The following is a 27,464-nucleotide window of genomic DNA, read 5'->3' on the forward strand; positions in this document are numbered from 1 at the left end:
TTAAAATACAAAGTTGTTAAAACCAATCTAATTTCTAAATTAAAGTGACGGTCATTGAAATTAGAATTTTCCAAGTTCTAATAAATAAAATAAACATTTCTATATCTTGTAAGACGTTAACGGTATCTATGGTAACGATAGTCTGTCGTATACAAATGGACGAATTGAAAATACTGTTGAAACTATACATTAAAATACAAAGTTGTTAAAACCAATCTAATTTCTAAATTAAAGTGACGGTCATTGAAATTAGAATTTTCCAAGTTCTAATAAATAAAATAAACATTTCTATATCTTGTAAGACGTTAACGGTATCTATGGTAACGATAGTCTGTCGTATACAAATGGACGAATTGAAAATACTGTTGAAACTATACATTAAAATACAAAGTTGTTAAAACCAATCTAATTTCTAAATTAAAGTGACGGTCATTGAAATTAGAATTTTCCAAGTTCTAATAAATAAAATAAACATTTCTATATCTTGTAAGACGTTAACGGTATCTATGGTAACGATAGTCTGTCGTAACCACAGCGTCATCTCGATGGAATGTTTTTTGTTCTATAACCACGTCTAGGAATTTCGTGTGATGACACGCTAAGAAAGTGAGGGACTGGAATTTTGGGGACATCCTCATTCCCTTCAGCCATCCTTTCCGCTTTCTCCATCTTCGAAGAGGCGCCAGCATCTCTCGGGACACTTTCTCCTCGTCAAAAGACTCTAAGCGTTTCTCCTCAAAACACTCAGCGTATAGTAAATCTGAGGGCCCACCCCTCTTGGCGTATTCGGGAGTCCCAGACTTGATCTATTTGCCCCCTCCCGCGTGGCGAGGAAGCGGCGGTCTTGTTTGCCCGGGGACGCTCCCCGGAGGATATCCAACCAGGAGATAGAAAGGAGAGCGTCAGTTGCGGTCGAATTCTGTGGCTAAATCCTTCGACGCCACTGATTCCGGGGGATAAGGCAACAGGATTATTGAGACATTTTTTTACCCACTTTTTATCTCTCACGTTCTCTACCGTATCTGGCATGTTGTACTCTTGGGGCTTTGCTTTAAATTATGGTTGCATTTTGAATAGGACGGAAAATATGATTTAAATTGGGTTTTTTGGCGTTGTTGGAGAAAATGTTTTAATACACATGTGGCTTTTTCACGGATATTTTACTTAGACGTTATACGAAGTAGTATATATTTTACTATTTTAGGTTGGTCTTTCAACTCAGGGAATTTAATTTAAAATATCGTGTTATATATTATTTCTTATTTAGAATACCGTGTTATATATTCTTTCTTATTTAGAATACCGTGTTATATAACCTTTCTTATTTATAATACCATATTGTATAATCTTGCTTATTTAGAATACCGTGTTATATAATCTTTCTTATTTAGAATACCATATTGTATAATCTTGCTTATTTAGAATACCGTGTTATATAATCTTTCTTATTTATAATACCATATTGTATAATCTTGCTTATTTAGAATACCGTGTTATATATTCTTTCTTATTTAGAATACCGTGTTATATAATCTTTCTTATGTAGAATACCGTGTTATATAATCTTTCTTATTTAGAATAACGTGTTATATAATCTTGTTTATTTAGAATACCGTGTTCTATAATCTTGCTTATTTAGAATACCGTGTTATATAATCTTGCTTATTTCGAATACCATGTTGTATAATCTTGCTTATTTAGAATACCGTGTTATATAATCTTTCTTATTTAGAAAACCGTGTTATATATTCTTTCTTATTTAGAATACCGTGTTATCAAAAACCCATAGACGTACCAAGAACAGAGGAAAGGAAATTTTGCTGGATCGCCTCCTAATCGATTTAAAAAAAAAAGGCGGAGCTATTGAGTCGTCTTCGACTATTGTTACTTCTAAGAAGAAGGCGCGAACCCTTACATATACAGAAAATTACATGTTGTTTTTAAGTTGCTTTCAAGTTGGCTTTAAGTTGTCGTTATTAAGTTTCAAGTTGGCTGTAAGTGTCCTCCATTAAGCGAAATTAGAGTTGATTTTAAGTGGTTTTTAAGTAGGTTTTTAGTTAGTTTAAGTAGTTCTTATTTTTTTGGTTTCGTAAGTTACTACAGGTGGAAAATATAAAAAGGCGGGTCTTATTTTGAAAATATAGATTAGGAGGCTCCACGATGGGCTAAAGCTATGATTACGTGTTCTTAGTACGTCTATGGGTTCTTGGTGTTATATATTCTTTCTTATTTAGAATACCGTGTTATATAATCTTGCTTATTTAGAATACCGTGTTATATATTCTTGCTTATTTAGCATACCATATTTCAGCTCATTTGTAATTTAGCATACCTTATAATTTATATAATAATAATAATAATAATACAAATTTACTAGTAATTCATAATGTACTATTATATTACTGCTAATTTGTAACATTTATTATGTTTATAATTTTATGCTTTTTTCTATTAAAACTTGAGAAATCAATTTGAATATATGAAACGATTATCTACTAATTATAATGATAATGATAAACCAAATTATTTTCATTTTATATATGGAAGATTTATAATAGTAATTTGTTACTCATTTATAATATCGTATATTAATTTTTTTAATTATTATAATATTATTAATATAAAACCATGAATTTAGGAGTTATCCTTTTGTTTATCGAGATATCAAGAAATAAAGATTTTAAAAATTAAAATTTAATTTTAGTGATTTTATATAAGTGTCCAAGATTTTGATTTCGAATATCGTAATTCAAAATTCACCTGTTTGTAATAAAATAATTACTTTTTTATATTTAGCAAAGTAGATTTTGAAATTAATTCCAAATCAATTCGTAAACACTTGTGAAATATCTTTTCAATTTGTGAAAGTGCCTACTTAGAGGTTACCGAACTTTTATTTTTCCGCGAAAATAATAAAGGTCGAAAAGTAACCCTCAAATCCCTGGTCATTTCGGACGGATCATTGGCATGGTAAGGCATATTGTACACGTAGTACTAACAAGGGGGTCAGGCCGTGTCCCAAATAATAGTTTCACACGAGCGTACCCGAAGAGTAGAGACACATTTGGCCATTGTGTATATCCACAAAGGTGTATAGAATTATAGGTCTAAATGTTTTAAAATTTTTAAAAGCTTTTTTTCAAGTATTGACGTCGATCGCGTCGGTGTTTACAATTTACCTGCCGGATGAGTTAAAATTATACAACTGTATTTTGAATCAACAATTCTACTGGTTTGGTCAAAGGCCTATCATTTAATTGGAATGCCTCAGCTACTGCAATGGCCGTTTTCACTTTTTTTACTAAAAAACTGATCGCTGCAACAGTAAAAAATATTGTCGTCATTAATTATTGAAAATAATATTTTTAGCTTCCTCTGATTTTTGGACCACGTAACATTTATCGACGCCATCTTTAAAAACAGTGCTCACTAGAAATAACACCGTTCAGTAACTTCCTACTTATAGGTCCAGCAAACCTCATGTAAAAACCGATTTTCCCCAGATTTGCGTTACTGCAGCTAATCACCCGGTGATAGGGGATTTCCTACCACCACACGGCGCTACTAGGATTTTTACCTCTCCAAGGGTACTATTTACCCTTGGAAGGGTTATACAATCACCGTGTCTGTGGGTGGGGTGTGTGTGTGTGTCTGTCTGGGCTGCGAACGCGTACTCATTTTCGGGACAAAATGAAATAACTGCGTACGCAGTTTCTTGGAATTAGGGAAAAGGTTTTTCCAAAAGAGCCCTCTTTAAGTCATTGGGTGTTGTATAATTACTTTTAAATTTGCGTTAGTAACGGGCGGGATACGAACCCGAGCCTTCCTGCATGACAGGTGAGCGTTCTACCCCAGAACCGCGGATACATGTTACGCTTGACTGAAAATTAGAAACTCATCCGAGGAGAGGAATATTTTGGCTTTCCAACTTGTATTTAGTGTCTCTCTGCGAACGGCGGCGACGGCGGCGGGGAAAATAGCAAATACAGGAGTTTCATACTAGGCTGGTGTTAAATTAAAACCACCGCAGCTATATGACAGAGGGTCTAATGCCGTCTTTAGTGTAAGGAAATGGAGCATCAGGGTTCCCGCTTGTGTGGAATGGTCCCTCTGAGAAGTCAACTAAATGATGTAGCGTTTGCTGAACGATAATGCCAAGGCATATTTAGTCACTATTTCCTCCCTTTAGAGTGAGTGTAAGGTTCCGTTCGTCTCAGACTGTCTGATTGAACGTTGCTATTATCAGGGCAGCTGGACTGTCTCCGTCACGATTAAGGAGACAGATCAGAAAAGGATAACACTATATATCAGAAGCAAATTTATATTTTATACGAAATAAATTGCTACTTGAAAGCAAGTCGAGGTACGTGACTTTTGTAAGAAATTAGATATAAAGGTTTTACTTAAAACCTTTTATTAGCTTATTTCCATTATTAGATCATTATTTTTATTATTCTAGATATGAAATAAAAATTTAGCTTTTTCTTAAATCGCAATTTTTAGAATTACTTGACTTTTGCTCTCAGGTAGCGAAATAACACAGTAATAAAGAATATATACAATTTTTTTTCCCATTGGTCAAAATATAACTTTACGGAAACGAGCAAGGTGGAAATTGTAAAATTAAGTTTTCAATCAAATTTTCGAAGAGTATTTAAAAAAAAATTATTTGTTTATTTATTATTTATACATCAAAGAGCTCTTAAACCTTATTGAATGTTACTTTTATACTTTAAAATTACTCATTTTGTCAATTTTATTTAAATTTATATTTATATTAAAAATTTATATTTCAATTAAATGTTTCGAAGTCAATAAGGCTTGATCGATTTTATTATTACCTTTTTCATTTTTTAATCTAAAAAAATGCAATAAAATTTTTCGAAGGTAATAAATTTCAAAAATCTTTCAACGCTTTTATTTTATCAAAGAGGTAATAAACCTTACTTTTAACGTTTATTTTGGAGTTTTATTGGTTTATATTACCTTGGGTAAAAAGTAATTGGACTTAAAAAACCTTGGCGGGAATTTTTCTAATTGGAACCATTCTCCTAATCCTAATTGTTCTCAAGATAAATTTTTATTGACTTTGATCTAATGTTCCAAGGTCATCATAAGTTACAAATTTCGAACCCCCCCACTCAGTTTAGAGTGTCACGACAATTTTGATCCATTAGATCTGGTTGTTTTCGATTTATAAGCCCTTAAATGTAGTGTCTTGATTAGAATACCACACACAACCTTATGGTTTTTGGTCTAACATTTCTCGGCTTTGCATTGGTCAAATTAGATTGGGTCAAAGCTGCTTAGACTTAAAATTAAACGTAGAACACTTTTCTAATTGGAACCATTCTTCTAATCCTAATGGTTCTCGAGATAAAATTTTAATGACCTTGAAGACCTGGTTCAAGGTCATTGAAATTTTCATAATCATTTGTCCCCCTGCACCCTCTATGTAATTTGCAAATTTCAAATTCTTACATAAAACACATTTTGAGTAATTGGCTCGGTATCGTTTTTTAGTTAACACCCAGTAGAGTATTTTCCGTTAAATAATTAATCGAAATTTTCAAAAGTTTGTGGTCAAATAAAATTATATAAATATACCTGTGCTTGAATAAAATTTTAGAAATATACCTGTGCTTGAATAAAATTTTAGAAATATACCTGTGCTTGAATAAAAATTTTGAAATATACTTGTGCTCGAATAAAACTATATAAATATACCTGTGGTCGAATAATTTTTTTTTAAATATACCTGTGGTTGAATAAAATTTTAGAAATATACCTGTGCTCGAATAAAATTTTATAAATATACCTGTGGTCGAATAAAATTTGACAAATATACCTGTGCTCGAATAAAACTATATAAATATACCTGTGCTCGAATAAAATTTTATAAATATACCTGTGGTCGAATATAATTTTTGAAATATACTTGTGCTCGAATAAAACTATATAAATATACCTGTGCTCGAATAAAATTTTATAAATATACCTGTCGTCGAATGAAATTTGACAAATATACCTGTGGTCGAATAATTTTTTTTTAAATATACCTGTGGTCGAATAAAATTTTAGAAATATACCTGTGCTCGAATAATATTTTATAAATATACCTGTCGTCGAATGAAATTTGACAAATATACCTGTGCTCGAATAAAACTATATAAATATACCTGTGCTCGAATAAAATTTTATAAATATACCTGTGGTCGAATATAATTTTTGAAATATACTTGTGCTCGAATAAAACTATATAAATATACCTGTGTTCGAATAAAATTTTATAAATATACCTGTGGTCGAATGAAATTTGACAAATATACCTGTGCTCGAATAAAATTTTATGAATATACCTGTGCTCGAATAAAGTTTTATAAATATACCTGTGCACGAATAAAATTTTAGAAATATACCTGTGCTCGAATAAAACTATATAAATATACCTGTGCTCGAATAAAATTTTAGAAATATACCTGTGCTCGAATAAAATTTTTTAAATATACCTGTGCTCGAATAAAATTTTAGAAATATACCTGTGCTCGAATAAAACTATATAAATATACCTGTGCTCAAATAAAATTTTATAAATATACATGTGCTCGAATAAAGTTTTATAAATATACCTGCGCTCGAATAAATTTTAGAAATATACCTGTGCGCGAATAAAACTTTATAAATATACCTGTGCGCGAATAAAGTTTGATAAATATACCTGTGCTCGAATAAAATTTTATGAATATACCTGTGCTCGAATAAAACTATATAAATATACCTGTGATCGAATAAAGTTTTATAAATATACCTGTGCTCGAATAAAATTTTATAAATATACCTGTGCTCGAATAAAATTTTATAAATATACCTGAGCTCGAATAATTTTTTTTAAATATACCTGTGGTCGAATAAAGTTTTATAAATATACCTGGTCTCGAATAAAGTTTTATAAATATACCTGCGCTCGAATAAAACTTTATAAATATACCTATGCGCGAATAAAGTTTGATAAATATACGAACCACAAAAAGTAACTTCAAGCTGAAAATAAAGAGACGAAACTCGAGACCTCAATTTCTTTTCATTTGTTGATCTCCGATAAATGGATCAAGAGCCTCGGCAAGGTCGCTTTTTACTCGGAACTCGAGAATAAAAATGTTAAGAAAACTTCCTCAGAAACTTCTCAGGAAGCGAGAAACATTCCGTCGTTGGAACACAAACTTCGAAGAACTTGAGAGTTTCTGTACCAACAGAATCGGAGTTTTTGACATGACGGCTTAGACGTGTCGCCTAGTTGGGCAAACAAAGACCACACATGACATTTTTTTTCGCTTCCAATTTTTCTTCCTCGGCTCGTCTCCGAACAAGGTTTTTTTTGAGATAGTCGTAGCAACACCTTATTTTTAATTTCCGGTAACGTCGATCTTCAAAGTTTGTGGCGCCGCTTGTTGGCGCGACACGCTCACCTCAGGCCGATCCTTCTTAGCCTAGTTATTAGTGTCGTCCTCCCTTTGGATAACAATGTCAAGATGACCAGCGCTCGGGAGGATTGAAAGAGGCGTTTTACGGGAAAAAAGATGAAAGTTAGGTAAACACGGGGACTCTTTGACTTTTGCATCCTTACTTGCTTAGGGAAAATGTTCGAAATAGCTGATTTTAGGGATTATTTATAGGCCGATTTACAAATTACTTACAGGGAAACATGGACCAAGAATCTAAGGGGACTCACTGTTCCCGATATTTTGACACGGTAGGCGTGGCCTAAATCGGAAGGCTTACTGACGTACATCAGCCGCTTTGAAGATCCTCAAGAATTCTGTTCAACTACACTACGAGAGGCTTAGTCGGGGCGTAGGCGACAGTGCGTGCGAGAAAGTTACGTTAGACTAAGTTTATTACATTTGAAATTGATTAAAAAACATCAGCCATACGAGGCTTACTGGTTATTTTTACTTAAAACACACTGTTAAAAATAAAGATTTATAAAACGACTAAAATTGGACTTTTAATTAATTTCGAATCATTTAGATACTAAAAAAGGTCTAATAATTTATTTTAGACCCATTTTACTCTTTCACGTTTAATACAATACATTTTGGGGTATTGTAAAGGAAGTATAGCCTTGCAGTCCTTGTTGTACAGCTATAAGAAAGTTAAGTTTTTACTTTTATTTCTTTTGAATACTATTTCATTCCCTTAAATGAAGAAAACATTTTATAGACCAATTTTGAGACTAGTTTTTGAATACTACGTTATTTGCTTTTTGAATATCTTCGTTAAAATAACACAATTCGAAGAAATTCCAATCACCTGGAATATTTAACAACAGTTAAATCTTTAAATGTTTGATTACAGATTTTAAATAAGGGCGCCGAGGATTTATTATATTATTTACGTCAAATTCCAAAAAACTTAAATGATATTTTACGTTTTGCAACTTTCTTTGTTCCGCTCATTCGGCTATTGCCCTCAGCCGAAAACTAGCTTAATCCGGCCATCTAACTTCATACGGTTTATGTAGTAAAATGGATAAGGAAGTGTAAATTAAGTGCGTAAACACCCCACAAAAGGACTGAACATAGAAAAAACACCACATGGGACTGAATTAGGAGAGTAGAAGGTTTAAGGTCGCAATACCTTGAATGGTCTTAACTATTGCAAAAGTGTTAACCACTTTAGAGGTCTACAATAAAACCTTTTTTTAACAGTGCAATGGTTAATTACCATTTCTTAAACTTTTAAAGAAACAATTTCAAAAATAAAAGATCTAAAACTTACTAAGCTTCATCGTTTTACCGACAACAACGGCGCCATTTGGTCAAAATTGAACGTGAACGCTCTAGCTTCTCTACGAAACTACGCCCGTGTATTCACGCGTTCTTTTTAAAGCCTGAACAGTGAGTTCCCTTTGATTCTTGGTACACGAAGGAAACAAATGCATATAGGGAAGCCATTAGGGGTTTGATTTTAGCGCAGTTGTTTGCACTAGATGGCGCTAATTTAAGCCGTTTTTTTTGGAAATTCTATAAATGAAATTGATACCCAGGAAACATTTGCCATAAAAAGAAAGAAGAACATAAAAATATTTGGTGGGATTTCACACTGTTAGCACTTTAGCCTCGTAGAAAGTGGAGCCGGGTTCGATCCCAGCTTGTGGCACTCGGAACAACTCTTTTTGATTTAGGTTTGCAAGCTATGTCCCTTCTTGCTAAAGGGTATATAACGGTAATAGTGAGTGTAGAGAGCTGTTGGCTCGCGTTGCATGAAGGGCTTACCACCACCCTCATACGCAATTTCACCCGGCCACCTGATTTAAAGGCATTGAAATCTCTAGATGACTCGGATGCTGATTATTATTCATATTTTATTATTAAACTAATTCGAACTAATAGGGATAAATCTATGAAAGTATCTACTCAAAAAAAATATTCGTTATCAGAAACAAACATAATATACAAACATAAGGATAATATTGTAAAGATAAATTTAGTTAAATTCCAACGTATTATTAAAAGGAGTAGGTACATTTGTTCGAATTTCAATCGTCCGAACGGTGGAACAAATGTTCGAATTTCATTCGTCCGAACCGCCGAAATAACAAATGTTTCAATTGTTCAAATTGGACAACTTGTGTGTTTCATTCGTTCAAATCGGTAGCATCACTTGTCCGAATTATGTCGCTAAATTAGTATTTCTTATTGCTGTTTTTTTTGGTCCGGATTTTTTTTAGTGCAAGAATAAAAAATAAAAAACTACATTTGAAATATCGTTGTTTGTTAGTAAGTGGGAATTGCGTTGAATGTTGTGGATATTTTAGGTTAGGTTAGGTTCACGTTAATGTTATTATTTTCTTATATTAACAATATTTAAAAAAAAACAATCAATTCCTAATGTTTGAAAAAATGGACAAACGATTATTCGAACAAATGAAATTCGCCAGTAAAGTTAACATAAATTGAACGACTAAATCACCAACAAAAGTTGTTATAAACCTTTCGGGCAAATGAAATAAGTTTTCAGACATACGATCCTGTTTTCCGGCATTCGGACAAATGATCATTCGGACATTTGTACCTTCGTTCGGACGAATGAAATTCGAACAAATGTACCCAAATCTATTAAAATGTATGCTTAATTGTCAACATATAAAACTTAAATCAGCTCTAAAATAATAAAATATTTTAAATAATTTCGCAGTTAATGGCGATTTAATGCTGATAGAATACGACCATTCATACAAAACTACCTAAGATATAAATAGATGTATTTCCAATGAATGAATTAATGAATGAATGTAAAACCATTCAGTATTCGCAACCCCCGAGAGAGTCTCTATAGATCAACTTCAATCGGAAATTTATCTCGTAAATAGGTTGTTTATTGAAGTGCTAAAATAAGCTATTCAAAAGAGAGGCCGTCGAACGGGTATAAATAGGCGACGCTGCAGTAGAGATATATAAAACTGTATGAGAGTGAAATGTCCCTTGTCTCGGGCAAAACATCGTCGAGTTTGTATCAGGTCACTCTATCTCTCGGCTGAAATCGCTGAAACGGAATTGACTGTATTATTTGTTTTCAATTTCCCTTCAGTCCGACAAGAAACAGACACGCTGTAGAGCCAGGATTTGTGTCTTTGAGAAAATGTTTCGGCGCTTTCGCGTCCGAAAAATATCCAACTCGATCAAAAACGGAGAACGTATTTGTTTCGGAAATGAAATGACTTAGTGTAGATGAAAACGCGTTTGCTATCATGGCTAACTTAGATTGCTTTTTAGCACGTGGCTTATCGAGCGATTGACTCGAAGCTGATTTCAGACATTTACCAAAGTAGATCGGATATTATTACGTCAGTTGCTATACTTTTACATTAACCATAAGCCTATCAAAAGGTCCCCATAAGACTATCATAAGGTCCCCATAAGCCTATCATAGGGCCCCATAAGCCTATCATAAGGTCCCCATAAGCCTATCAAAAGGTCCCCATAAGCCTATCATAAGGGCCCCATAAGCCTATCATAGGGCCCCATAAGCCTATCATAAGGTCCCCATAAGCAAAGGTCTAGGCCAATTTTTGACGATCACATACCCGTTATTAAGAGGTAGGTATACAAAATATGCACCTCCTAGTGGCTACGTCCTCAACTATGCATTTCTGAAATAAATTTCGCGAAATGCATTATGAATGCACGCAAGCCGTGCGCGAACGTTTTTAAACTTAGAACCACGCGGGATAAATCTTAGCCGTGAGCCCTTAGCACCATAGAGATAGAAAAGAAATAGAGGCACTGTTGTATCTGGTGAAGTTGACCGCGAGTGCCAACCCCCTTTTCGCCAATGTAGGAATGAGATGGGCAGATTACGTGGCGCCATCGACGCGCGGTGAAATGAAATACACCTTTTTGAAAATCAACTGTCATTTGATGTAAACAAAAGAAGGATAGATGGCGTTCAAATTCTGCCCATCTCCGCTTTCATACATGCGTGGGGGGTGAATTTTCCTGGTCAAAAACAGGGGTGCCTTAACGCGGTAATCTTCCCTCTATTTCTTTTCTATCTCTATGCTTAGCACCGTAACCAAGGCTTATTTGCAAATTCATCTTTGCAAATTGATTCATCAGAACCTAAAACTGACTATTGGAATTAAGAATTGTGTTTTTATTTTTCAAATTTGAGATTTAGACGTGTTTTGTGCGCATTTATCAAACCGAGTGTGGCTGCTCTACCAAGTAAGATAATATTTTATAAAGAAGAAATTTTTCAAAAGAACACAACGCCGTTACCATGGGCCCCTATGGCAGTCTTTTACTTATGGGGACCGTATGATAGGCCTATGCTAAAACTGCTAAAACACGTGAAAAGGTAGAAAAGACCATTATAAAAGGGGTCAAAATAAAGCTAAACCCTAAACAAATTTAAAGTAATAACAAAACTTACGAAATATTCGTACATATAGGCCTTCGAGAATAAAATAAATGCGAAACTTTTACCAAATAGAATTTGTTTAGGGCTTATCTTTATTTTGCCCCTTTTATTATAGACTTTTCTACCTTTCCGCGTATTTTAGCAGTTTTTATAGATGGTTTCTACTATCTTTATACTTTTACTAGGTGGAGTTTCCAAAAATTAAACCAATAGAATGTAGCAAATAAACGACGTATATTAGTTTTAATTTTTTTCATAAAATGAAATCAATCGATTATTTGATGAGGAAGATTTCAACTCTATTCTAAAGATGGCGCTGAGCAACACTATGGGGGTTTTTCCGCTTCCATTTAATAACGGCCCGCGGCGCATGCTCCGTGGGTCGATCTTATTAACACGTGGTAGAAATCTTCTTCACTAAATCGTTTTTATTTTATTGAATTTATTAATGATTTTGACCTTCGAATTGGGATTTTGACCTTCTAAATAACTCCTGGGTGGAATAATCTAAGAAGAAATTAAATTTTGATTTCAATTTTTAGTTGGAATGGTTTTTGAACGTATTTTGGTCCTTTTCCTAAAAATAAATACATTATGTGAATTTTTGATAAATCACTCGCTTTAAATATTGATTTAAATCAAATTCGTTTAAATCAGCCAATCGTGAATTTCGCTTTGAAATTTTGATCAACAGATTTAATTTTTGACACCCTTTAAAGGGTGTGCATGAAAGAAAAGATATCAAAAATTTTTAGATCTAAAACTGTTTGTAGCAATACAATACTTACGTAATTTTGTTTGCGCAAGTATATAACGCACCATCTATTATTTGAAAAAATAATAATAATAATAATCAGCTAGGCTAATACCTAATTCATCACCTTAGGCCCAAGTCACAGAGTGACCTTTAATGCCTTTAAACAGATGGCCGGTTTACAATGCGTAGGAGGTGTTGGCAAGCCACGCGAGCCAGCAGATAACTGCTTGGTATTTCATAACTTTATCCGCATGTAGAATTACGATGTGGTATACCATTGAAACAAAGTGGAAATTGGCGCTTACCAAAATGAACTTTTTTTGAGAAAACGCCTTACTTTTCATGTTGCTAAAAATCTGGAAAGTCTACCATGTATATTATTACCTCATATTTAATTAAACTATACCCATTAGTAACCCTTACCAAAATGGGAGTCCTAATTTAGTCGCCAATTAGTCTCAATGTAGGATCAAGGATTTTTAAGTATTATGTAAGCATAAACAAACTGAGACCAGAATTGTGGGTCCTAAATATTATCTATTTTAGTCTCAATAAAGTCACAGTTAGGAAGACTCATTTCTGGAGACTTGAAAGAAGCTTAATTGAGAGTCGATTATGAGTTACAATATTATATTAAAATAAGAGTTATTTAAGACTTCACTTTAGTCGCATACCTGAAAACTCATTTTTGGGACTTGAAAGAGACTTAATTGAGAGTTGATTATGGGTTAGAATTTTAGATAAAAAAAAGAGTCATTTAAGACTTCACTTAAGTCTCATATGGGGAGATTCATTTCTGGGGACTTGAAAGAGAGTTAATTGCGAGTTGCTTAGAGGTAACAATTTGAAGTTAAACTAAAAGTAATCGTAAATTTAATGTTAAACTTTCGACTGGATCCTCTTATCTAGCTATTTTGGTAGTGTTATCTAAAATGAGTTTCGCTCACGTGCCGCGCAATTTATATAAATATATGTACATTTGTCCAAACAATACACCAAATATTTCATATGATCTACTGTACTATACTTTTAAATTATACTTTTAAAATTATATTGTAGTAAAGTCCAAACAACTGAACTGATCATGAGTTCAACTATAATGACCTCTTAAGATTAATATTAAACAGGTAATGGATTTGCAAACTTGAATCTTGAAGCTGGGTTACAAAATGGTCGTACGGGATTGGCTGGCTATATTTGGTTAAGCTAAACTTACTTGAAACCCTCACATACTTGAAATTAAAAATTTAGTAATAAAACAACAGTTTAAAAATTTTAAGTCTATTTACTAAATAATATACTTGAAATTCTTAAAATAGGATATTTCATTTCAAGTATAATTACGAGTATATAAGTACGAGTGTGTAAAACAACTGAACTGGGTCAAAAATAGCCTAGGAGATTATAAAATTTGCAATCCAGCATGGCAGCTGAACAAAGTAGTCTTTTTTGATTCAGTATTGAGTATCCAGCTAGAGAGTCATTATAAAATTAGATATTTAGAATATAATTTTGTTTTTTCAAAGGACGCTCGAGCCTTAAAACTACCCGACACTGAGAGGAAAAACTGTAGAATTTAAAGAAATATTTTACAGCACCGGTTCTGTATTTTTTTAATACGGTACTGTACTGTTTAAATTACTATATTCAAGAAATATTTACAGTATAAATTACAGGATGTTTTTAGGTATTTAAAATGCAGGAGCTTCGTGTAGTATTTATCGTTGAATAGTAATATATACATACATTTTCAGTATATATTACAATTTGTTTTACAGTATAAATTACAGGATGTTTTTAGGTATTTAAAATACAGGGGCTCATGTAGTATTTATCGTTGAATTGTAATATATACATACATTTTCAGTACATATTACTATTTGTTTATAGTAAATATTAGAGGCTTGTTTCAGATAATTGTACTAAAGGACAGCCATGTAGTTTCTATGGTAGAAATGTTATATATGTACATATTTGTTCAATACATATTACTATGCATTATAGTAAAAAATGAAGACGTTTTAAGTTATTTAAAATACAGGTAGTTCCTGTAGTTATTGTGGTCGAAGTTGAATTGCTACCAAACAGTAATAATCCATAAAAATTCATTATTTGTTGTAAATCAACCAATATTAAGAAAAGATTTTTAATGACTTGTTGAGGTTAACGGTAATAGTTAGTGTAGGGAGCTGTTGGCTCGAACGCGTGGCATGCAGGGCTTGTCACCACCCTCCTACGCATTGTAACCCGGCCACCTGAACTAATGGCTTCAAAAGTCGCATGATGACTTAGGCCTAAGGTGGTGCCTTGGGTATTAGCTTAGCTGATGATTATTATTATTATTAAAAGCACCAATGGAGTCATATTTTTAATTACCCATCAAATGAAAACAAATTAATTTTTATACATTTAAATGCAAATTCATCGCGTTAGTGTTTGTGGTTTGAACTAAGTTTAATACGTGTCTGGATTCCGAGCCAATGAGTTGCAATACTATGTTGTGCGCGTGTTTATGTCTCTTGCTTTGGACTCTAGTTCTGCTGGAGCTTATTGGTATTTATTTAGCAAATTTGTTGAATATTCTTTACAATTAAAGTACCTTATTGGTTAAAATTTAATTACGGAAATGTTTAGTGTACATAAGCTTAATTTAAAAAGGGTAGTAAGAATAAATCAAATATATAATATTTCCTGGCTATATTACCACAGTTTTTAAATGTAAATTCCGTAAAATTTACAGGCGTGTTAGAAGTTTTAATTATTATTTCAGTTGTATACAATACAATAATTCTGGTTGAAACTTTTACTATAAATTACAGGAATCTCAAGTAAAAGATATTAACGAAACTTTCTGTAAAAAATACAGAACATTCCTGGCTACTGTGCGTCCAGGAGTTCCATGTAATTTCTACGCAATATTTTTATCTCAGTGTAAATAGCGATCACCATGCAATAATTGGTGAAGAATTTCACTTTAGATTGCAGTGGACTGCTGTCACTGCTCACATACAGGGCACCATGGATGTATATTAGTTTTACTGATATCGGCAGATTTCCAATTATTGCTCGAGTTCCCTTACCAAAATCGTGACTGTCACTTTTAAACTTAAAAAGGTTTTATTTAAAGCTGCTACAGTTCCAAATACAGCCTCAAATCAGATTTAATTCAAACTTATTCTGAGACTAATGAGAGTCTTAATTACGGTTGCAAAAATCTTGTATAATCAAGTTTTAAGTATGCAAGAATCAACACATTTAAGACTTAATTTAATCTGCTACAGTTCCAAATACATCCTTATTTATTACTTATTTCATACTTGTTTTGAGTCTAAATCAAGTCTTAAAGCCACAATTCCAAATACATCGATCCTTATACATTACTTATTTCACACTTGTTTTGAGTTTAAATCAAGTCATAAAAGACTTGATTTAGGGCCCGGTGCAGAGACGATTTAAAAATTATCGTAACTTTACGAGGATTGTAAAGTTACGAGAGCGGATTTACGATGTCGTAAAGTTACGATTTTGTAAATCGAAATCGCGGTGCAGAGACAATTTTTCGGGCTCTCGTAAATGACGAGTCTGGTATTTGGGAATCTGTTTTTGTTTAGGCTCCGCCCACTTATTGACCAATGAGAAAGCGTTATTTTGACGCAAAAATTTAAACATTTTAAAAGTTACTTATTTTTTTGTGATTTTACACATTTTAAGAAAACAAGTTAGCTGAAAGTATTTTTTTGAGAAAGAATATGGGGAAAATGAAACCAGGTGAAGAGAGACAACCAAACTTTAGTACAAGAGAACTTCAAGCAATTATTAATTGTTTGGAAGCTAGGCCTGATTTATTGAAAACCTACAAAAGTAGTGAAGATGTGGAGAAGGCCTGGGCAGAAATTGCCCACGAAATTGCCTGTATATATGGGTATGGGCCTCATAAGAGCGACAGTAAAAATAAGAGCTAAGTGGACTGATTACAAAAGCACCGTTAAAAAAAGGAGGTGTCCGTTTGCCGTTTAATAAGTGAAGCTGCGTTGCACGGGATTAGAGGAGTTGATAGTTCACAAGTCAGGCACCAGGTTGGTTGTTTGTGCAAAGCTAGTGTTTTGAAATGAAACCACAATAGTCTAATTAAATTTTAATGAAAAGCTAGAAAATCCTCCATTGTAACAAGTGAAAATATTTCAGTGTAGCACGACTCATTGGCACTCCTAACTCTGGACTATTTCGGGTTACTCAGCTCAATATGCCAGCAAGTGTGGGTGGTGACGCTATAGATTTTTCACTGAAGAGACATGGTAAAATGGGCTTAGAAGTAGAATCACAGTTTCATTGGTTAAACATAATCTTTTTAGCTTCCCAAATTGATGAGCTTGCATGAGAAAAGAAGTTTAGAAATATGGAAGAGTTGGTCGCAGATATTGGTACATTTCAATAAGGTCACGTAAAAACTAACCAGTCCTTTACCTTATTTGTACTCTCATAAACAGATGCAAGAGCAATGGGTAGTGAAAACCCATTTCCTCCACCTAGGCCTACAATGAAACCTATAGGGCACAGTTTCTTGTTTCAAAGGCAGATCTGATACTGATATCGTTGTTCACATTTTGCCAGAACAATCTGAGTACATGATTTTCACAGGTTTAAAGCTTGGTTCACATACGTTAGCAGCTTTTCCATTTTCTCTGTGTTCTTGCGTTCCACAGCACTACAGAAGGCCGAGTGGGAAATGAGAAAATACAGAAAATTTATCCCAGTGAACCAAGTTTAACAATTTGAAAATTTAAAAAAAAACTTAAATTGGGTATTAAATTTTAGTGGGAAAGACTTTTAAGTTAAAATGTAAGTACATTATAAAGTAATTTTGGGTCAAATATTCAGGGGAAAAATCTACAAAACTCAAGTTAATTTGAACGATAATAATTGTGGCTATACCGTGGAATGTGGTTGATAAAGACTTTTGAAAATATTGATAAACTCACTTGACAGTTCAAAAAGAAGTCACAAAAGGCAAACTACCAGACACCCAGCACCTAAGCCTTCTTTAACAGCTGCTAACACCTTAGAAAAAACAGCTCAGTCAGTTGTGAATTATCAAGAAAGGTTAAATGCAATTTTGGGTTCAATACTTTCCAAAATGGTAGCCAAACGGTCACAAGATGCCTAACTTGGCATTGCATTTTCCAATCATTTAGAAAATGCAAATAGAATTCTTATTGGCATTCACAACACTCAAGTACCTGTTGAAAATCTTTACCTTGGTGTTACATCAATTCCACTTCCTAACCCTAAAACAAAAAATCATTGATATGTCTAATCTTTCAAAATAAAACTGGTGCAAATTATTAATTACTTATCTTTAGCACTAAGATTGATGTTTTCAAATATATTATCATCCTTTCATATGCATTATTTCCATCTATTTATATTTTGTAAACCACTCTATAAACTCATTGTTCATTATGTACCTCTTTCATTTTTCACAGCTGTTATTTTTTTTACTCTGATCAGCTAGTTTTTTTTCTAATAAGAAGCCTCCATCTACCCACCAGATTTTTTTCCCAAAATAAAAGGCGCCCTTTTTGAATTTTTAATTATTCAAATAAATTACCATGTTTTCTTTTAATATATTTTTTTATTGGCGAAGAGCAATTAATTTACATTGAAAAAATATTTGAAAGTAATCGACGAATAACATATTATTGAACCAGTAATAAATAACAAAGAATAATATCACAAGAGAACAAAATCATTGGAGTTATTAGAGAAACTAGAGTTTTTAGTTCCAAAATTAGAATCCTTGACCACGTGATTACATTATAAGAAAATTTGTTCTACAAGTATGTCCCCAAATTAAATTTAATAATGGGAGAGGGCGGTTTTAATTTTAAAAATCAAATCATATCGTAGAAAACTGAAATTATTCTTGATGTAAATTTCTTTGTCCATTCAAGTTTTCCACCAATTGATTTAAAATTTGATTAGCCCGAGCATGTAATTGAGCATTAGTGAGTTGACATGGGGGATCCTGTTCGCTTGTGCCATCTCGTTCTTCTACCATTGCCTCGGGCATTTCCACACCCTTGTCAAGGTAGAAATTGTACAAGATGACACAAGCGAATACAAATTTTCAAACCTTAAATCTGGGGCATACAGCAAATTGCCTCCTTAATCACTCCATGATCCTTGATACTGTGTATCTCTCGCCCATGTGGCCGTCACCCACTGTATACTTCCAGTCACGTAAAAATTGAAGCAAATAAGTATCTATAGAAAATAACAATGATTAGAAGTGGCAACATATGAGCATTAAAGAGCAACAAAAGGTAGGAAAATGTTAAAAGACCAAATTATTTTACAATGTTTTACACTCGGTTATTTTCCCTATGCAAATTTTTTATCCTCCGATGGTACATCTCCTAAAAACTGACCCTATACCACAAATTTTCTCTGGTTTTGTTTTGCACCCCTAGCTCACGAAAGGGGTGAGGTATCTTCCTTCCCAGATATTTTCTTCAAACTTTGCCCAATCGCTTTTCTTACTCATTTACTACTCAAAATCTAAGCCTAGATAAATATCAGTTTTGAGTATGAAAGAGTAGGATTAAAATATGTATTCCAAAAGGTTGTACAAAGAGTTAACAGAAGTGTTTGTCATATAACCGGTGTTAAAGCACATAATAGTAGTAAAAAAAAATTACATAGTGATAAAAAATATATTCCTACCTGGGAAGCTGCAGATAGTGGTCTCAATGCTTCATGGTCAAGGTCGGGCCTTGGCTCTTTCAAAAGTTTAACGAATACCCTTTTTGGAAGTCGATAATTTGCTAAAAACTCTGTCTGACCAAAGGGTCTGGTCTCGTGATAAATACACTCATTTCCAACTGGTTCAACAACGGTTATTCCTCGATTAATCTCCTCAACTCTTCGCATCGCGAGCAGAGTGACAAACTCCGCCATTTTTGTTATCAATATTTCGCGTCGTTTACGTCTTTACGAGACCTCCAGAGCACTCGTAACTTTACGAGCGGAAGTCACTCGTAAAGTTACGAGCCTATTGTCTCTGCACACCATTTTCGCGAAAAAAATCGTAAGTTCTTTGGCCACGCCCACTTCCTCGTAAATTTACGAGGATTGTAAAGTTACGAGAGTGAAAAAACGTCTCTGCACCGGGCCCTTAGACTCCAAACAAGTATGAAATAAGTAATAAATAAGGATCGATGTATTTGGAATTGTGGCTATAATCTACGAGTCTATAGAGTGCTTTCAACTCGAAACTCACGACGTCACCAATTATATGTATATATAAATCGAGGGGAAATTAGAACTATAGTTTATCGTATTTTTCTCCTGGTAGACGAACCAAGTCTCTAACAAAATAAATTTTAATTTTAAAATTTTCTTTCTTGCGTGGTGGATTAGTTCGTGGAAGAAAGCGACATCGAAAAAAGTCGAAACAAAAGCAGAAGCGGAACAATAGGTTGGTCCCCGTCCGGTGGGACGCTCGTAAAGAATGACCCTCACTGTTATCAGAGCGAATTTAAACCAATTTGTCAGAGAGGCAGTCTCTAGACTAGATATCCCTTAACCCTCTTTCCACTCGGCCCTCGCCCTGCACTATTCACCAACCATAACTCTCCGAGACCGTCTCTATCTGGTCGGTCGCGCGCAGTCGCCGGTACAAACAAAGATAGCGAGAAACTAGTCGAATCGGAGACAAAAAAAAGATGCGGAGACAATCGAAAAATCAGGCGACAGAGAGTGATTCCGCCAGCGCCATCTACCTTCGAACCACTCAACCGGAAACGCTGATATCCGAAACACCAATTTCTCAACTAAGCAGAAAGAATAAACGAATTGTTTTTCTTTCCCGACTCGCAGGCAGCGGCGGGGAGGTAAGGCGGGCTTAATAGTAAAGACCAAACAGAGCTCAACATCCTTTTCTTGTTTGTACAACTTTCAAACTTTGTTGTTGGTACTCTCCGATGCGAAAGTTAATGCAAATTATCGATTCAGGGACCATTTTCGACGTTCGAAAATAATGATATATTTCGTGTTTGTAACTGCTATAAAGACAAGGTAAACTTAACGTTAGCGCAAAATTGTCCTTGACTATTGACTGTACGTTTCGATAGAAAACGATTGAAGGTTTGATTCTTAATTGTTATCTCCTGGTGGTTTACTTCTCCCTGAACATCGGTGCTCGGCGTGTTGCGCACTTCTACAGGCGTCTGACCTATTTTGGTCTATTTTCAATTCCGTTGCTAAGAAGGTTGTATTTCGTTTCGGTATCTGTATTATATTTCAGTCATTCTATTCGACTATTAGCATAAGTACCATAATAACAATAAGTATGTTAATTAAGAAAAATTGTAACCGAATTGATTTTTAAAATTAATGCGCAATCTAGATTTAGTTATAAGCACAGAGCCCCTAGTGTAGTGTCTAAATGTGCCTAAGGCCAAATATACTACTACCAAGGACGATAGCACGCTACTCAGTTCAAGTCACAGTCCAAGTCAGTTCTAGACGAGAATGTCAGTGTCGAAAAAGGTTAGGTCAGGAATTTAGCATTAAAACCATAGGAAAATAAAAAAATAATAATCAGCTAGGCTAATACCCAAGGCACCACCTTAGGCCTAAGTCATCGAGCGACTTTTAAAGCCTTTAATTCAGGTGGCCGGGTTACAATGCGTAGGAGGGTGGTGGCAAGCCCTGCAAGCCACGCGAGCCAACAGCTCCCTACACTAACTATTACCGTTAACCTTAACAAGTTTTTATTGAAGGGGAAACCGAAGATATCGGGGAAAACCCCTTAAACCAATGAGGAGAGAACTTGCAAACTCAACGCAGAAGGAGTGTCATACCTATTATTTTATGTTACTTATGCTATTATTAATAGTCTGTTTAGGAAAGTTGATTTTCTGTAAATGATTTAGAATTAATTTACATAATATTATTCGATTTCTGTAAAAATAAATAATATTAAATGTGAGTAAATGAACTCTTTAAGAAATAAACAATGAGTATTAGATTAAATAAATAAATTAATAATCGAATAGAAAATGAATATATTTGATAGATAATTATTTTTTCTTTCGTTAAATAATTTAAATGGCTCGACAGGTCCCGTGTTTCGTTAAAATAAATGATTCTTTAATGCGGTGCTCGAATGTGTAGTTTTATTTATACGAATATTTTCCCGTTGTTAATAGTCTTCAAAGTCATTAGGGGCTGTTCAGAGTTACCATCAGCGGAATGATTAGAGTTTTGGACCCTCTCTACTGAAAAATAAACTAAACCAATTTTGTGGATAGCGAAATTTTTACCAAAAAGTTTTCAGAAACGAAATTTAAAATATAAAACAACTCGATGTGCGGTTACCATAGCAACGGCACGCTAGATTCCATACACACTTAGTTTTTCTTCCCGGCGCTAGCTTATTTATTTTGTTATTTTACTTTTATTTTTTCCATGTCTCATTTGTTTGCTAGCTCTTTTGATCCCTGATAAATTTCAATAAACTGCAACACCGCCACATCTTTTACGCGTAGGGACAAGATAAACTGGTTTGGTCAATGATTCTTAAAGGCGCTGTCACTTTGAACTTGTCCGCGCGTACGGAAGGCGGAGTCATCTTAAGCTTTATGAAATTTCCAAGATGAAACAAATGGAAAAAGGCATTACCTTACTCGCTAGTTTTTTTTTATATACATTTTTTTCAGCGTCGGTTTTTTTTCTTTTATTATTTCCTCGCGAAGTTTCTTTTATTCTTGGCAAGGGAGAGGGAACGTTAAAAAACAATTTTTAAAGGTGGTCGTTAAGCTTTGACTGCATAGGGGCCGGCTGATAAGAAATAAAATTGCGCCAAACCCGTTTTTTCTTATTTTGTTTTTTCCTGTTTATGGCCACGAATTGAGCGCGATTTTTATACTCACCCATAAAACTTGATTTAAAACCCGGGATATATTCAAAATTTCTTTATTTTTTCCCACCGTTATTTCGTACTCCTTTCTTTAGGGTGCCTTCGCTGCGCTCAATTGCTTCCGTAAATTTCCATCGGCGAATACACGAAATTAGATGCAGAACGGAAGATCTTTCAAAATTGTAATTCTGTTGCCGAGTGCATTGTATTTAATTGATCAAATAAAATAGTTACGAAAAATGTATGGTGTATTCGTGGAATAAACAGGCAAGGGCGTTTTAATTGGATCAAAACGGGGGTGCTTAACTTAATATTACTTGTTAACATCATGGTCGAAGGGGGTGCAAATCGTAAGTTAGTTTGATGGATCGGTGGCTCCGGCCGCCAATCTCCAGTCTCCCGCCTCCGAGACTAGAGACCTACTATTTTTATGGCTAATAAAGGCCTCCAGCCGGGATGGTGATTGGAGACCCAACCTTCCATTGGAAACTGGAGGACCACATGTGGTCAGAAATTTATATACCGGTGCTCCAAGCGAATCAAAAAGCCTACTACACCGGTGGTCTCATCAGAATGCCCTACGTCAGCGTCCACAAGCCCGGACAGGTGACAAAGCCAGCATGGGTAGCAGTACCCTAGACTGGAGGCCCAACCTTTCAGTGGAGACTAGACGACCGGAGGCTGGGGACCAAAAGTGTTGCCAACCATACATCGGTGGCTCTGGCCTTCAGTTTTAGTCTCCCAGACCGCAGACCTGCGATTTCTTTGGAGACTGGAGGCCTCTAGTCGGGTTGGTAGGGTCGAGGAGTGGTTAGCACTTACGCCTCGCAGCAAGAAAAGCCGGGTTCGATCCCAGCTTGTGGCACTGGGTGAAAACTCGGAACAGCTCCTTCTGCGTTGAGTTTGCAAGTTCTCTGCCCTTCCATAAAAACTTGTGGAGTTTAACGGTAATAGTTAGTGTAGGGAGTTGTTGGCTCGCGTGGCTTGCAGGGCTTGCAGGGCTTGCCACCACCCTCCTACGCATTGTAACCCAGCCACCTGAATTATTAGCTTTAAAAGTCGCTTGATGACTTAGGCTTTTAAGGTGATGCCTTGGGTATTAGCCTAGCTGATACGCCTGGGCCTTGTACCGTTCATAGAAATAGAAATAAGACTAGAACCACTGCGCAATCCGGTAATCACAAAGAGAATGGGCAACTTAGAAGGCTTCCATGAGAGTGGAATCGCTACTAATCCACGCAGGAGTGCGCCATCTATTAAAACAAACTGAAGCTTTAATTTTTTTTTTAAATAGATGGCCTGCTGCCACAAAGAATACTGGCGATTCCACTCTCATGGCAGCCTTCTAACTCGTACGTCTCTGCACAATCTAATCGTGTTTCTAGTCTCATTTCTATTTCTATGGTACAATTATGACGAATTGGTCGAAATAAGTACGAGTATACAAAGAGAGACATTTGCGGTACATCCGGGCTCACGAAGAAACAAATAATTGTATTTAGACAATACTCATACCCATACATAACGCTTGTTTTAGTATTGTTTAATAGCCTTTTTTAATTTTAGCTTAGCGAAAGGTGTGCAAACGAATTTGATTGCGGTAGCCGACAACTGAAAACGCGATTTTAAAGAAAGTTTATCCTCGAACATCAAGGTACCGTCCCGATCAAAAGTTTCTGGCCGTTTTCTATTGACAGCCATTTTGTTTATATTTTAGGTAGCGATCCAAATTCTATGAAAGCAAACCCCCACGAAAATAATATAGTTGAAAATTAATGCCCTACCACAATTAGGGCTCGAGCAAAGCCGGAAATAGTCAAACCCCTCCAAAAGGACGTAATGAAAAAATGAATACAACATGTCGTAGTATTTAAAATAATATCGCTCGAGCCAATGATATTTTTTTGCTTCAGCCCAAATAGCGTTATTATTTTAAATACTACTTTCACGCTTGCTTTGTTTCACTTGATAATTAAATTACGGTTAATTTTCATGTTTTCCGACATCACTATTTCTTCAATAACTTTACAACCACTTATCCGATTTGAAAACTGAAACCAGATTATGTTTCCGAATATTATGACGCTTCAAACAAGCGCAGACACGACGTATTTTATGACGTCATTTGGTAGGGGTTTAGCTATTTCCGGCTTTGCTCGCGCCCTAATTGTGGTAGGGCATTAATTTTCACCTATATTATTTTCGTGAGGGTATTCTTTCATAGAAGTCCTCATTTGGCTCTCTACCTAAAATAGAAACAAAATGACTGCCAAGAGAAAACGGCCAGAAACTTTTGATCAGGACTGTACATTGTACTCTCGACGTTGTTGTTAAATCTTTAAGAACGCTTTGCTTAACCTCTCTATTTATATATAATTTTATAAATGTCATCTTGACAACTTATCTCTTTCGCTAAACTGAACGTCTAGGTTCCAAGTAAAGGTCGTCTGTATCATTTGTGAAATCGTTTTTTCCTTCTCATCTGGCGCGATTGCTAAATTTATAACGCAAACAATTCTCTCCCGTCCCGATGCATACGTATACATCTGTTGGCGAAAGTTTCTTTCGTCCGTCATTTATTTCTTCAAAGTGTGTGATAAGCCTCCGTTGGCCGCTCGCAAAAACCCGCCCCGAAATAAAATCCATTTGTGAAACACGTATAGCGGCGGAGACGAACTTTACGATTTGCGCTTTCTTCGATAATACACTACAAACACGATCGACTACGAACCCGCAATAAAGAAACGGGGAAGCGAAATCGTCCCTTTTCTCTATCTATAGTCGGACGCGGCACTGTGTCGACTGTTGACTCAAAGACTACAGTCTTTAGGGATACCCTGACTTTGCTCCCGGGCTGCGTGGTGATCGAAACGTGGACTATAGTGGCGAAAAGGTAGAACCAAAAAGATCGAAAACTGCGTACGGTGTTTGGGACCAGTAAAAGGAATTCTTTATAATTCAATCGCCAGAACTCCATTTCCGGTACAATCGGAAAGTAAAAATAAAAATAAACTATATTGAAAAAAAAAAAGAATTGCTAGTTTCAGCTAAATAAACGTGTAACGTAAAAATTATATATTTTAGCACGGTAATAGATACAATTCATCTTTATGATTTTTGACGTAAGTCAAAATCGTGTTCTACAATTCGTACCATTTGTTTAAGAGTAATGGGAATTAGAATAAATATATTTTAAAATAGTAATGATAAGTTTTACATATTTTTAAAAGTGCTTTTTACACCAGACATATTTGGAAATAAATGATTACCTAGGAACTAATTAATTGTTCTCTAACAAAATAGAAATTATTAATTTCCAATTAAAACTGTTAATAATTAATTTAAGCTAACTAAAAACCTAATATTTCTGATATTTTTTTATTATAACAGAATTAAATAACGAATTCAAATTATAAAGTTAATTATATACAGTTAATTTATTTCCTTCGAACATTAAAATATTATCATTTAAGTTCAATTTGAGTTCATGCGTATCGCAAATTCAATGTTTACAAACACAAACAGTTTTATGTACTCAGTTATATTGAAACTTAATATTGATCTCGAAAATAACGTATACGGATTATCGATTTGTTTACAAACTGTTCGTAAAACATTCGGTCCGGAATATCAGTTTATATATTCTAAAAATAATTTTATTTTTCTTTAAAAAAGTCATTTAGCTAAGTTTATTACAGACGTTTCCATTAGTAGTTAATTAGATTTAAATTCGGAATCAGATTCATCGACCTCATTGTGTTCGATCTGTAGTTGGTATCTCGGGAATTGGATATAGATGATCGTCCTAATTGGATGTTGATGATTGTCCGCTGATTGCCGTTCGCCAGACATGGGACTATGGGAGTTCGGCCGCATGCTTATAATCACGTTGCACTGCCACCGTCCATGGATCGCCAGACATTGAATAGTTACTTAGATACACACCACTAATCCCGCCTCAAATTATTGTACAGGCTGTTCACTTGAACATACAAAAATACATAAATTACCAAATTTAATATTTATATTTATTTAAATGTCTATGTTTATTTAGATATCGATATTTATTTAGATTTTGATATTTATTCAGATGTCGATATTTATTTAGATTTCAATATTTATTTAGATGTCAATATTTATTTAGATGTCTATATTTACTTAGATGTCTATATTTACTTAGATGTCTATATTTACTCAGATGTCAATATTTATTCAGATGTCGATATTTATTTAGATTTAAATATTTATTTAGATTTAAATATTTATTTAGATTTAAATATTTATTTAGATTTAAATATTTATTTAGATTTAAATATTTATTTAGATTTAAATATTTATTTAGATTTAAATATTTATTTAGATTTAAATATTTATTTAGATTTAAATATTTATTTAGATGTCAATATTTATTTAGATTTAAATATTTATTTAGATTTAAATATTTATTTAGATGTCTATATTTACTTAGATGTCTATATTTACTTAGATGTCGATATTTATTCAGATGTCGATATTTATTTAGATGTCTATATTTATTTAGATGTCAATATTTATTTAGATGTCTATATTTATTTAGATGTCTTTATTTATTTAGATGTCTATATTTATTTAGATGTCTATATTTATTTAGATGTCTATATTTATTTAGATGTCTATATTTATTTAGATGTCTATATTTATTTAGATGTCGATATTTATTTAGATGTCGATATTTATTTAGATGTCGATATTTATTTAGATGTCGATATTTATTTAGATGTCGATATTTATTTAGATGTCGATATTTATTTAGATGTCCACATTTATTTAGATTTCCACATTTATTTAGATGTCTTTATTTATTTAGATGTCTATATTTATTTA

At 34.0% G+C, this 27,464-nt stretch overlaps 1 protein-coding gene and 1 long non-coding RNA gene across 3 annotated transcripts in view; one reads left to right on the forward strand and one right to left on the reverse strand.

Annotated features, from left to right (window-relative positions):
• The window catches only part of LOC149943618 (uncharacterized), a 164,504-nt gene that overhangs the window by 126,340 nt on the left and 10,700 nt on the right, over positions 1-27,464 (forward strand). The gene's annotated exons all lie outside the window — the stretch shown is intronic.
• On the reverse strand, positions 16,803-18,100 carry LOC149943619 (uncharacterized). 2 transcript variants are annotated; one of them, XR_016480951.1, is made up of 4 exons: positions 17,917-18,091; positions 17,659-17,737; positions 17,144-17,384; positions 16,803-17,048 (listed from the first exon to the last, which is right to left on the reverse strand). It is a non-coding gene; the product is annotated as an uncharacterized LOC149943619 (long non-coding RNA). The 2 variants fall into 2 exon arrangements; XR_016480950.1 differs by lacking the exon at positions 16,803-17,048 and having other exon boundaries at positions 17,061-17,384; positions 17,917-18,100.

This window comes from Leiobunum rupestre, chromosome 5 (genome assembly GCF_980474605.1).
Source record: "Leiobunum rupestre chromosome 5, qqLeiRupe1.1.hap1, whole genome shotgun sequence".
NCBI classification, from domain to species: domain Eukaryota; kingdom Metazoa; phylum Arthropoda; class Arachnida; order Opiliones; family Sclerosomatidae; genus Leiobunum; species Leiobunum rupestre.